Source organism: Lissotriton vulgaris, chromosome 1_2 (assembly GCF_964263255.1).
Source record: "Lissotriton vulgaris chromosome 1_2, aLisVul1.2, whole genome shotgun sequence".
In the NCBI taxonomy this organism is placed as follows: Eukaryota; Metazoa; Chordata; class Amphibia; order Caudata; family Salamandridae; genus Lissotriton; species Lissotriton vulgaris.
The window spans coordinates 328291353-328303890 of NC_141686.1; the positions used below are offsets into that span (position 1 = coordinate 328291353).

At 48.8% G+C, this 12538-nt stretch overlaps 1 protein-coding gene across 1 annotated transcript in view; it reads left to right on the forward strand.

The window, feature by feature from the left end:
• The window catches only part of LOC147736649 (collagen alpha-1(XII) chain-like), a 145067-nt gene that overhangs the window by 39060 nt on the left and 93469 nt on the right, over positions 1 to 12538 (forward strand). The window lies entirely within an intron of this gene.

A 12538-nucleotide genomic window follows, 5' to 3' on the forward strand; every position in this document is an offset into this window, starting at 1 on the left:
GGACAGATTCTGTATCTTTTGTGGGTTCTTCTTGGGCATTTTAGTAACTAACATTTTTTATTCATTTATTGTGTAGTGACATAAAATGGATTAAAAAAAAAATTTCCTCGTCTGCCATAAAACCTATGTATGGGCCAAAGGTCCTTGCGAAGAGTATATATATTTCTGCAAGAATCTCACCATGGTCCAATATAAATGGCCATTTGAGTGCTCGGCTGTTATTGCTGATATGGGTCTCAATATTGTCACCATTGCTTCCGTCTGCTGGGGGTAAGGAAACTGCTCCCTCAAACAGGGAAGCTTCCATTAAGAGGCTTAAAGGAAAGTGATCACTTTCTAGCCTGTCCTTTACCTCAAGATCTAAAATATTCGGCCAGATGGATATAGAAGCAATCACAAAGTCTAAATTACTTTTGCAATTTTTTCTACTATAGGTTGGTTTTTTCAAGCTGTCAGATGGTAACCGGCCATTGCAAGCCCTGAGACAATACTCTGTACATAATTTTGTCATTTGGAGTGCCAAAACCGAACATTTTACTGGTTTGGCATTCTCCAAGGCGAGGATTTTGTTGGCTAGGTCTTCCTCTTCAAAAATATCGCTAAGTCCCAAGACTGGTTCGTAGTTGCAATTTAAGTCACCAGCCAAAATAATGTGGTCCTCCCTACCATCTAGTCTACTTAAAAAGCAGTCTAGTTTAGTTAATATTGGTGATTCACTTGATGAGGGTGATGGCCTATTATAGACATTTATTAGGAGAAAATGTGTCCCTTCGCGTGTAGTAATTTTTAACGCTAATATGTCAAGAGAATGTGCATCCACCACCTCAATTTGTTCCCTTAAATTTACTTTCACCCAGATTAGTAATCCACCCGAGGGCCTTCCACTTCTGGATGGGATAGCACCGATTCCAAAAGACTTATACCCTAGTCTGTGTGGTGTGACTACTGCCCAAGTTTCCTGTAGCATACAAAAGTCAAAAGTATCAATGAAACTGGCCCATTCTGGGTCCCTTAGGTTTTTTGAGACTCCGGCTATGTTCCAGGAGACTAATTTTACTGGCTCCCTTGTTCTAGCTAGAATCTCGGGGACTACTTTTGGTGGCACCCTAATTCTGGATAGGGTCTTGAATTGAGCTACCAAAGGTACTTCCTCAGTTGTTAACATTCTTTTCGGGTTATTTTGAGCCGCTCCTAATACATTTGAATGTTTACAGCTCTCACCCTGGATAATTCCATCCCTCGCTACCAAATTGACCAAAGGTGAAAACCCGGGATTCCCCATCACATCAGCTCCATTGTCAGCACCCTCTACACTGAGAGTACATATTTCACTTTCCTCACCCCCCCCCCCATCTCAGGAAACATCAATCACAATCGTCTAGGCCACTAAATATATCAAATCTATTTGTGGTCTCCAGAGGTGTGAATGGTTTTAAATGATCCATTCTCCTGTTCTTAATGTTGTTGGATCTAGCTGGTACATAATTCCACCCGTGGGGATCTGGAATCGACAAAGGATAGGGCACGTATTGAGGGTTCCTAACACTCTGTGTGGTCGGAGGATAAGGCGCATATTGAGGGTTCCTGACACTCTGTGTGGTCGGAGGATAGATGTTCAAATGAGTTTGTGTTGTCATATGGTGTGGTGGTTGGTGCTGAGTTGGAAACACCACTGATCTAGGGGAAAAGTACGTTAGTGGTCTAGGAATTATGCAGTTGTTGGTACTACCTGGTGGCCAATTTAATATAAATTGGACGGCATTTGGGTCCCTAAAGTTCACTACCACCACATCACCCTCGATGTCCTTGGGTCTGCCCCCCATCCACTGAAGACGGCGAACGTGAACGATTTCGCCACTGATGTGATTTGCAATTGGCCTGAATAGGCTCAGCCAATGCATAATCTTATTCTTCAATTGTGCAAAACCCTCCCGCTTATTCGGTTCCAACACAGGCACCCCTGTAAGGACTACAACAAAAGGTACTGCCTCCGGCGGGAGTTCGGGAAGGGGAGCCCGTTTGGGTCTCCCCCAGATGTGCCTAGTACCTTCCGCCTCCCTTGTTGGTCTCCCCACTAGTGTGTTCACCATGCCCTTAGATGGTTTGCTAGCTGGAATAGCCGGGATCTGATCAGGTTTATCTTGTAACAAATTGGAAGGTGGGTTGTGTTGTTTAGTAATTTTATTTTCTGGATGCTTCGAAGTAGATGGGTTCGTGTTTAAAGCAGAGATTTGGGTAGTTGTAGTAGGTTGGGTTGGTAATGTAGTATTTTGTATTACATTACTTGCAGCTGACTTAATGGTAGCTTCCTTACTTCCCAATACCTGCTCAATTTTCCCCAATCTGTCTTCAACTTTGTTCAATCTCTCTAAAATTGCTACAGAGTAGCTTCTAATTAAACTCTCTATGCTGTGCAGTGTAACGAGGCCCTGAACTGCTTGGGACACATTGTCAGCCACACTGATGTCTAAACTAACCTCCTTATCTATAGGCATGTTAGGTGAGGGTAGAGGTGTAATGTTAATTTCCTTTGTTGCGGCTATTGAGTCCTTAGCACTTTCAACGGAAATCTTTGCCTTTTTTCCAAAATCAGAGTGGCTCAGCTTTAATTGTTTTGAATCCCCCCATTTTCCGTTGTTTTTTATTCGGGGGTGGACCATATGTTCTAGGCGGAGGCATTGTTTTTTTAACCCTATGTCGTGTTGTTTTACCTAACAAAGGGGCAAAAGCAGTTGATGCCTTCGTTAAACTAGGAGTACTAGTATGGTTGATAGAGGGAGGGCCATTCTTATCCAGCTTGGGGCAATTATTTGGTGTAAGCGGGGTATCACTCAATACCAGGGGCTGGCTTTCCGGTAGAGGTACAATATCATTAACATTCTGACTGCCCTCATCAATGGAAATAACAGGTAAAGGTGATAATATCACTGACCTGTTTTTCATGCTTTCAACGGAACGACGGCGTTCGGCTCGTCGCTCTGCCAAAGCAATTTCCTTAGGGATGTCGGCAGCAGACTTTGTAAAGTAATTGTCCAAGGTTCTGTTTAACAAATCCCCTTGCTTATCTGACATGGCTAGATCTGTACTTAACGATGTAAAGGACATTTATCACAAACTAGCCGGTATGAATAGATAATGGAGCAGTATAGTCTCTTTAGCAATACCACTGGAATGGCTGGCGACCAAGGGGCTATGCCCACTCCAGTCTCTTCGGGCCTCTGAGGGACACAGAGGGCCCGCCCTTTGCCCGGGCAGAGCCTCGGGTGCTCCCGCGCGCTACCGCACAGCGGTAAGTGCAGCTTGATTATATAGGGCTAGTCCTTATGGTAGAGGAGGGCGGGGCGGTCAGGGAGAGCAGCCCAGGTGGATCGGGTGCGGGTTTACCGGGGCTCCTGGGAAACAGAGTCCCGGTCCCGTAGCTCGCAGCCCTGCAGTTCTTGTCTACGCCCACAGCAGCTTCCAGGTGGCGAGGGGCAGTACAGGCGATGCGGGACCCGCGAAGCGGGTTCCGCGAGGTGTGAGGTCCAAAGTCCAAAGTCCCAGCAAACAATCCACTCAGGCAGCAAGATGATGCAAAAACGTCCCACGCACTAGCTGGAGCCCAGGTGCTTTATTGCGATGCTGATCAATAGGGCGGGGCGGTCAGGGAGAGCAGCCCAGGTGGATCGGGCGCGGGTTTACCGGGGCTCCTGGGAAACAGAGTCCCGGTCCTGTAGCTCACAGCCCTGCAGTTCTTGTCCACGCCCACAGCAGCTTCCAGGTGGCGAGGGGCAGTACAGGCGATGCGGGACCCGCGAAGTGGGTTCCGTGAGGTGTGAGGTCCAAAGTCCGAAGTCCCAGCAAACAATCCACTCAGGCAGCAAGATGATGCAAAAACGTCCCACGCACTAGCTGGAGCCCAGGTGCTTTATTGCGATGCTGATCAATAGGGCGGGGCGGTCAGGGAGAGCAGCCCAGGTGGATCGGGCGCGGGTTTACCGGGGCTCCTGGGAAACAGAGTCCCGGTCCCGTAGCTCGCAGGCCTGCAGTTCTTGTCCACGCCCACAGCAGCTTCCAGGTGGCGAGGGGCAGTACAGGCGATGCGGGACCCGCGAAGCGGGTTCCGCGAGGTGTGAGGTCCGAAGTCTGAAGTCCCAGCAAACAATCCATTCAGGCAGCAAGATGATGCAAAAACGTCCCAAAGTGCAGGAGAGTTGGAGAAACCCCGAGCGAGCAGAGGAGCCCACTGAAGCCAAAAGAAAGGCCCTCAAGAGGACCCACAGGCCGAAGGCACAGGAGTCGCAAGAGGACCTCAAGCAGCTCACCAAAGATGCAGGCCCACGGTGGAGAAGATGTGGTGAGGAACAAGATCTTTTCAGGAAGAGATGCTGGAGGCTGGAGCTTCTTGTAGCTCGAAGAGCACTGGAGGACCGAGTCAACAAGCCTAGGCAACGGCAAGTTGATGTGATGCACCGGGGTTTTTTTCCAGCGGTTCCGACCAGGGATATGGAGAAGTGTGGCTCACTGGTTAGAGCAGGCAGACCCTGAAGCAGAGGTCAGACCCGGGACCAGGGTTCAATTCCCGACGCGGCAGGGTCTTGAGCTCAAATGTCCATGGACTCGATAATTCTCGCTTCGGTGCCTGACCTAATCATGGGTTCACACTCTGCAACTCTGGGCATTAAGCTTGCTTAATCTCCACAGCGGCCCCCCTGCGGCGGGATGCCTGGCTTTCACCTTGGGGATGCCCTGTAGGGGCTATCTCACAGGGAAAAAAGCCAGGACGGGTTCCCAAGGCAAGCGCGGAGATACCCCTTCAGGGGTCGATTCAGGCGCTATATAAGAAACATAATAATAATAATATTGGGCTCAAACTTGCTGCGTAGTCAGGACAGGCCTCGAGGAAGTTGCAGAACCACCACCTGTGTTCCCGAGACTTTCGGAGTCTGTAGGTCATCAGGAGCAGCAGACTGGTCAGCTTTGTTGCAGTACCTGCAAATGCAGGGGAGTGACTCCTTCACTCCAAGAAAGATTACTTCGGATGTCTTTGATGCCCAGAGGTCTGGAGAAGAACCTGGATGATGCACAGGCACAGACAAAGTGGAAGACTGGCAGGAGGACGAGACCAGGAGCAGCAGGAGTCTTCCTTGATGCAGTCTCGGTTCAAGGCGAAGTCCAATGAAGTCCAAGACGGCTGAAGTTGAAGTGGTTTCAGATTTGAATCTTGTCCCATGACGAATATGAAGAGCCACCCACAGGTAAGCCCTTAAGTACCCTAGGGAAAGTGTTGGGATGAGTCAGAGATCCCTCCCAGAGGAGGGGCTGTACAGAGGGGAGGACACTCTCATGTCCTTTGTCCAGTTTTGTGCAAGAGCAGGAGCCAATGGCTCCATGGACTGGCTCAAACTGGAGTATGGAAGGTGGGCACCAAATGTGCCCTTCTAAGCAGTCTGGTGGCACTGGCAATTGCCCCAGCCCAGCCCAGTACACTAAGTCCTGTCTGGGAGTGTAGTGTGGCCTAAGGCCTGCTCTGCACACATGTTAAGTTAGCATGGTTTATTAGAAGCTTAAACGCCATTTTACCTTTTGCCACTTTTGCACAGGACACTGCATATAACTGTTTTTGTAAATTAGGCTTCGTGAACGTCTACACATGAGAAAAGGTTTGTTTTCGACATCTCTAGACTTACATCGTGCCCCTAGTCTGCACAGTGAGTGCTGAAGCCATCAAGGTTATCATAACATGGTAGCTGTTGTTCGACATGATCGAGCAACGCTTTTTAGACAACAATATGGCAGCTGTGAGCCAACTGCGATTCTGACACCCTTATTATTGCACAGTTGCCATGATTTCACTCACTTGGAAGATTTTCAGTTTCCAGGGATGCAGAGAGCTTTTGCTGATCCTGATGTGATTTACTCTTACTGAGCGGAAAGGTAAAGGGGTCCTCAAACAAGCCTAAGAGACCTTCTTTAGTTTTATAAACATAGTTCCTATATAGGGAGGGTGTAAAAACTAATATGATTTCTCCATTTGTATTTTATGGAATTGCAACAATGCTGACCATATTATTTCTAATCATATGTCTGCTCATGTTGGCTAAGATACTGCACCTGAGATCATGTCGTTAAAATAAATATTTTAACCTTACCCGTGTCTCTAATTTAATCCTGTTGTGGACTGGTATGAGAGTATAACGAAAGAGTGTTCTCACTTCCCACCATTCCTGAGTTTGTTCTAAGTCGCATGTTCTAGGTTGTCTAATCATTGGTTACTTTGCTATAGGACGAAGAGCTAATGTGACACTGATGCTAGCTGGTTGGGGTTTTTCTAGGTACTCCCTGGAGAGACCTGGTATCGTTGTGTTGCTTGCAATTGTAATTGTATTGTAGCGCTTCGCCTCGCTTCCACGTGTTGCTTGCAATTGTAATTGTATTGTAGCGCTTCGCCTCGCTTCCACTGCATTGATTTTAACATTAATGCGCGTTTACCCCCGGCGCTGTGCTCTGCCCTCCCCTCCGCTGCCATTTTGTTTATTGTTTCTTGTTGTTGTCCTCGTAAGCCCGCCCCGCCTCCCAGCTGAGACGCCCTCCCACTGAGTATTTACAGCGCTCCCGTACCTGGAAGCGCTGTGATCCCCTCACTGCTGCTTACTGAGAGGTCGCTCCCCTAGTCTCCCTGGAGAGACCTGGTATCGTTGTGTTGCTTGCAATTGTAATTGTATTGTAGCGCTTCGCCTCGCTTCCACGTGTTGCTTGCAATTGTAATTGTATTGTAGCGCTTCGCCTCGCATCCACTGCATTGATTTTAACATTAGTGCGCGAATACCCCCGGCGCTGTGCTCTGCCCTCCCCTCCGCTGCCATTTTGTTTATTGTTTCTTGTTGTTGTCCTCGTAAGCCCGCCCCGCCTCCCAGCTGAGACGCCCTCCCACTGAGTATTTACAGCGCTCCCGTACCTGGAAGCGCTGTGATCCCCTCACTGCTGCTTACTGAGAGGTCGCTCCCCTAGTCTCCCTGGAGAGACCTGGTATCGTTGTGTTGCTTGCAATTGTAATTGTATTGTAGCGCTTCGCCTCGCTTCCACGTGTTGCTTGCAATTGTAATTGTATTGTAGCGCTTCGCCTCGCTTCCACTGCATTGATTTTAACATTAGTGCGCGTTTACCCCCGGCGCTGTGCTCTGCCCTCCCCTCCGCTGCCATTTTGTTTATTGTTTCTTGTTGTTGTCCTCGTAAGCCCGCCCCGCCTCCCAGCTGAGATGCCCTCGCCCCTCCCCCTTTCCACTTTCCATTTATGACCTATGACCCATCGCGCAGCGTCCACGCGCAGCGGTCGCGCCCCAGTCGCGCCGAAGGTGCGCCAAAGGTAAGCCCGTCTACGCCCATCCGTGCCTGGACCGCGCCCAGCGCCATACCCCCTGTTCCTCTCATTGCCCACCCCTCCCGCATTACTTACGATGCCACCACCCTCCTAGCCCTTAACCCCGGCCGTTCCCCCTACTGCGCCCAAGCCACTCCTGGACACACCCATGGACCCTTCTCCTGCAACTCCTGCAAGTTCGACGGCACCAAGAACAACCCCTCATCTACGAACACAAAGCAGATATCTGACCCCAAACACCTACAATGCATCCTGCTCAACACCCGCTCGGTCCACAAACACACCATCGACCTCTGGAATCTACTAGACACCATCTCTCCGGACGTCGCCTTCCTAACAGAAACATGGATGAACGCCTCCTCAGCCCCAGACATCACCATTGCCATCCCGGAAGGCTATAAGATCATTCGCAAGGACCGTACCGGCCAAACAGGAGGAGGCATCGCTATCGTCCATAAGAAAACCATCCACATCTCAACCAGCTCAGACGTCAATCTCGCCAACACCGAACACCTTCACTTCCAGATCCACATCGATCCCAAGACCACACTCAGAGGCACCCTCCTTTACAGGCCACCAGGACCCCGCGCTCATATTAGTGAAGACATCACGGAATTCATCACTCCACACGCGCTCCCCTCCGAGGATTACATCCTTTTGGGAGACTTCAACTTTCACCTTGAAAAGAACAACGACCGCAACACCAACACCCTTTTGGACAACCTCGCCAACCTCGGACTTAAACAACTTGTCACTACCCCCACCCACATCGCAGGTCACACACTCGACCCTATCTTCACCTCCAGCAAACATGTCTCCTTCAGCCACACAACAACTCTCCTCTGGACGGACCACAGCTGCGTTCACTTCACCTACACCAAGTCCACATCCAACAACCACCCCCAACCCACTCTCCGAAGAAACTGGAACAAAATCACCATCAACCAGATCTCCTCATCGCTTCTTCAAAACCCCCCCGCCCACTCCTCAAACCCCGATCAAGCAGCCACCAACCTTACCCAATGGCTATCCAACAGCGCCGACATCCTAGCACCACTGAAAAAACGACAAATCAAACTAGGCAGCAAAAAGACCTCCTGGTTCAACGATGATCTCAAGAAATCCAAGAAACACTGTCGCTCCCTTGAAAAGATCTGGAAAAAAGACCCAAACACTAGCACCAAGGACGCCTTCAAAAACGCCACCCGCATACACCACCAACTGATCCGGAACGCCAAGAAAGCCGCTTTCAAGGACCGACTAGATAGCAACGCCCACAACAGCAAGGAATTATTCAACATCGTCAAGGAATTTACCAACCCCTCAGCCAACTCCAACGACATCACCCCCTCTCAAGCCCTCTGCGACTCCCTAGCCTCATTCTTCCCCAACAAAATTGCAGACATCCACAACAGCTTCGACAACCAACCCGAAGTCCAACCCACCAAACCCTCTGCAGGACCCCCACCCCCCTTGAACATCCTCAACGACTGGAACCCAATCTCCTCTGAGGACACCATCCGTCTGATGAACTCTATCCACTCAGGATCCCCCACAGACCCATGCCCTCACCACATCTTCAACAAAGCAGACTCCATTATAGCACCGCACCTCCGAGACGTCATCAACTGCTCCCTCAACTCCGCAACCTTCCCGGAAAGCTGGAAACACGCCGAACTCAACGCCCTCCTGAAGAAACCCACAGCTGACCCCTCCGAACTCAAAAACTACCGCCCTATCTCACTCCTTCCATTCCCGGCCAAAGTCATCGAGAAAGCGGTCAACAACCAGCTCGCCGCCTTCCTCGAAACCAACAAATCCCTCGACTCATCACAGTCCGGCTTCCGAACCAAGCACAGCACTGAAACGGCCCTCATCGCAGCAACAGATGACATTCGAACTCTACTGGACAATGGAGACACAGTCGCCCTCATCCTCCTCGTCGGAATCCAAGGAAAAGCACTGGAATGGATCACCTCGTTCCTCACCGGAAGAACCCAGAGAGTCCGCCTTCCACCATTCAAGTCAGAGGCCACTGAAGTCATCTGCGGCGTACCACAAGGATCTTCACTCAGCCCCACCCTATTCAACGTATACATGAGCCCCCTTGCGGTCATCGCACGCCAACACAACCTCAACATCATCTCCTACGCCGATGACACTCAACTGATCCTATCACTCACCAGAGACCCTAACACTGCCAAAATCAACCTGCATGAAGGAATGAAAGAAGTAGCCGAATGGATGAAGCACAGCTGTCTGAAACTGAACTCAGATAAAACAGAAGTCCTCATCCTAGGCACCCCCCCCCTCCGCCTGGGATGACTCTTGGTGGCCTGAGGCCCTTGGAAAAGCACCCACCCCGACGGATCACGCACGTAACCTGGGCGTCATCCTGGATTCCTCACTCTTGATGAACAGTAAAGTCAAGGCCGTTTCTTCATCTTGCTTCAACATTCTTCGCATGCTCAAAAAAACATTTCGCTGGATCCCCACCGAAACTAAAAAAACGGTCACCCACGCACTGGTCACGAGCCGCCTGGACTACGGAAACACCCTCTACGCCGGCACTACCGAAAACTCCAGAAAAAAACTCCAACGCATCCAGAACGCCTCAGCCAGGCTCATATTAGACATCCCGCGTAAAGAACACATCTCTGGTCACCTGAAAAACCTCCAATGGCTCCCCGTCAATAAGAGGATTACTTTCCGCCTCCTAACCCACGCACACAAAGCACTCTACGAACTTGGACCCGAATGCCTCAACACATGACTGTCCTTCTACACCCCCTCCCGCCAGCTACGATCCTCCAACCAAGCCCTGGCCACTGTACCTCGCATCAACAAAACCACCATGGGAGGTAGATCCTTCTCCTAGCTGGCAGCTAAAACCTGGAACTCACTTCCCACCCACCTTCGCCTTACTCAGAACCACCTAGCATTCAGAAAGCAACTCAAAACATGGATATTCGACAAGTAATTCCCCACCCTTCTTCAAGCGCCTTGAGACCCTCTGGGTATGTAGCGCGCTATATAAATCTATTGACTTGACTTGACTTGACTTGGTACACCACAATTCACTAATGTCCTGGGTCTCTGTGCACAGTTCTATGTATGAGCAGGATCCTTGCTACAGGAGGTGGTCACACCTCTCTGTGACAGGACACCTTTTGTTCTACCTTTCCCTGCTCAAGCTCAGCTCAGCAGCAGGAGGGCAGAATCGTGCCTGAGGTCGGCAGCAGCACTAGCTTGCTGTTAGACCCTGAAAGGCTGGTAATGGAAATACAGGGAGACACCCAAGCGGAGCCCCCCGGTACATGGGATCCTACATCCAACACTGGAATCAGTGTTCGGGGCAGTATTCAAACATGTTTGATACCCAGCATGACTGGTTTCGGTGCAACCAGTATATAGTTAGTCATCTGGTATTTGACTTGATGTTCACTATGTGTATTAAATGGCTGACTGCACTTACAAAGCCTGGAGAATAGACTCCAGGGATTGTAGGGGGCACCCTCACACTTATAACCTAGCACCCTCCCTTCAGGGCTGAATGGCCTGCTTTAGGGGTGGCATAGGTTTTTAGTGCATTGACCACAGATATTAGGAACATTATATCTGTTGTGAGTGGTGCTAGCACCGACGTACACAGGCTGCAATGGCAGGCCTGTAGTCACAGTTTAAGTGGACTCCCATGGGTGTCACAATGCTTGCTGCAGCCCACGGGAGACCCCTGGTGCACCTATGCCCTGGGTACCTCAGTTCCATATACAAGGGACTTACATGGGTACACCAGTAGGAGCCAACTGGGAAGGTGCCAAAGTACTTACCATTGTCAAATTTAGGTAGGACGCACAGTGCCTGGGGTCCTGATTGGCAGGATCCCAATCAGACTTATCACAAAACAGAGCAACACCAGCAAAAAGTGGGGGTGACCATGACAGCAGATCCTACCTTCCTTCCGGCAAAGTAGCTGTTCTGGACATATTCTGGTTGCAGACGGGTGTAGATGGGCTTGCCATTAGTGCGCTGTGCTAAGGAGTTCATTTTATGGGTAAAGAAGTTCTAGTAACCCCGCCCCAACTTCAAGAACTAGATCATGTACTGCTCAAATATATCCTGAGGGCATGGCTTATATGTACTGAGACAGTTAATGCTGGTGCATTAATCTCATTAGCTGAAAATGGCAGCTCTGCAAGCAACCTTTTTAAAGAATGGGTTGTTTTCTTTATTTTGTTTTCTGGAAGGAAGTGGGTACATATTTACATTTATTTCATTTTATTTAAATATCAGTATTTATTAACCTAAATATTGTATAATTAAATAACAAATATGCACTAAATATGTTATTAATAATTTACATTTCATTATATTTGTATCTATTTAAAATCATTTCATTTCATTTAATATTTTTTCCTATGGGATTTAATTTTCTATGGAAGGGTGTTACAATACCAGTGGTTGGCCATCAGTAGTGCTGGATATACTACAAAAGTGTAAGTTATTACAAAAGTGGAGTTTTGGCATACGCGCAACCGTATTTTAAAGGTGTTGGGCCCCCCTTAAAATTTTAGACGCACCGTTTTTATGGTATTTTTACATATGTACTTCCAATGTTTTAATGTTTTGACTTATTGTAACTGTATATGTGTACTGTTTTCTTTTATGGCCAAATGGCCGAAATAAAGATTGGAAAGAGAAAGAATACCACAAAGTAGGTAACTTACTCAAGAGTGTAAACCTATTTCCTGCATTGTGAGGGGGACTTTCTGCCCAGGTGAAGAGAGGTGTAGTAGCCGAAGAAGTGTCTTATGGCAAAGATGCACGGCAACAAGACATCTCTACTCTCAATATAATAATAGCGCTAATATTAATATCACCAGAATATCAACTTATATACACTCAAATATAATTATATCTGCTTCGCTGTCGCGGTGTGAGGTGTAGACATTGCATCTCGTACCCTCTTTGCTGATGAAAGATTTCTAGAATTGTAGCCACATTGCTGGCCTAGAATGATGTCCCGGTCTCCTTCACTCTTCCTGTCTATTTCCCTCTCACTCTATCTCTCTCTTGATTCCTCCATCTCTCTCACTCTTCATCCTCCTTCTCTCTATCTCTACCTCAACCTCTCTTTCTCTATATCTTTCGGTCTTTCTAGCTTCTTTTTTTCTCTCA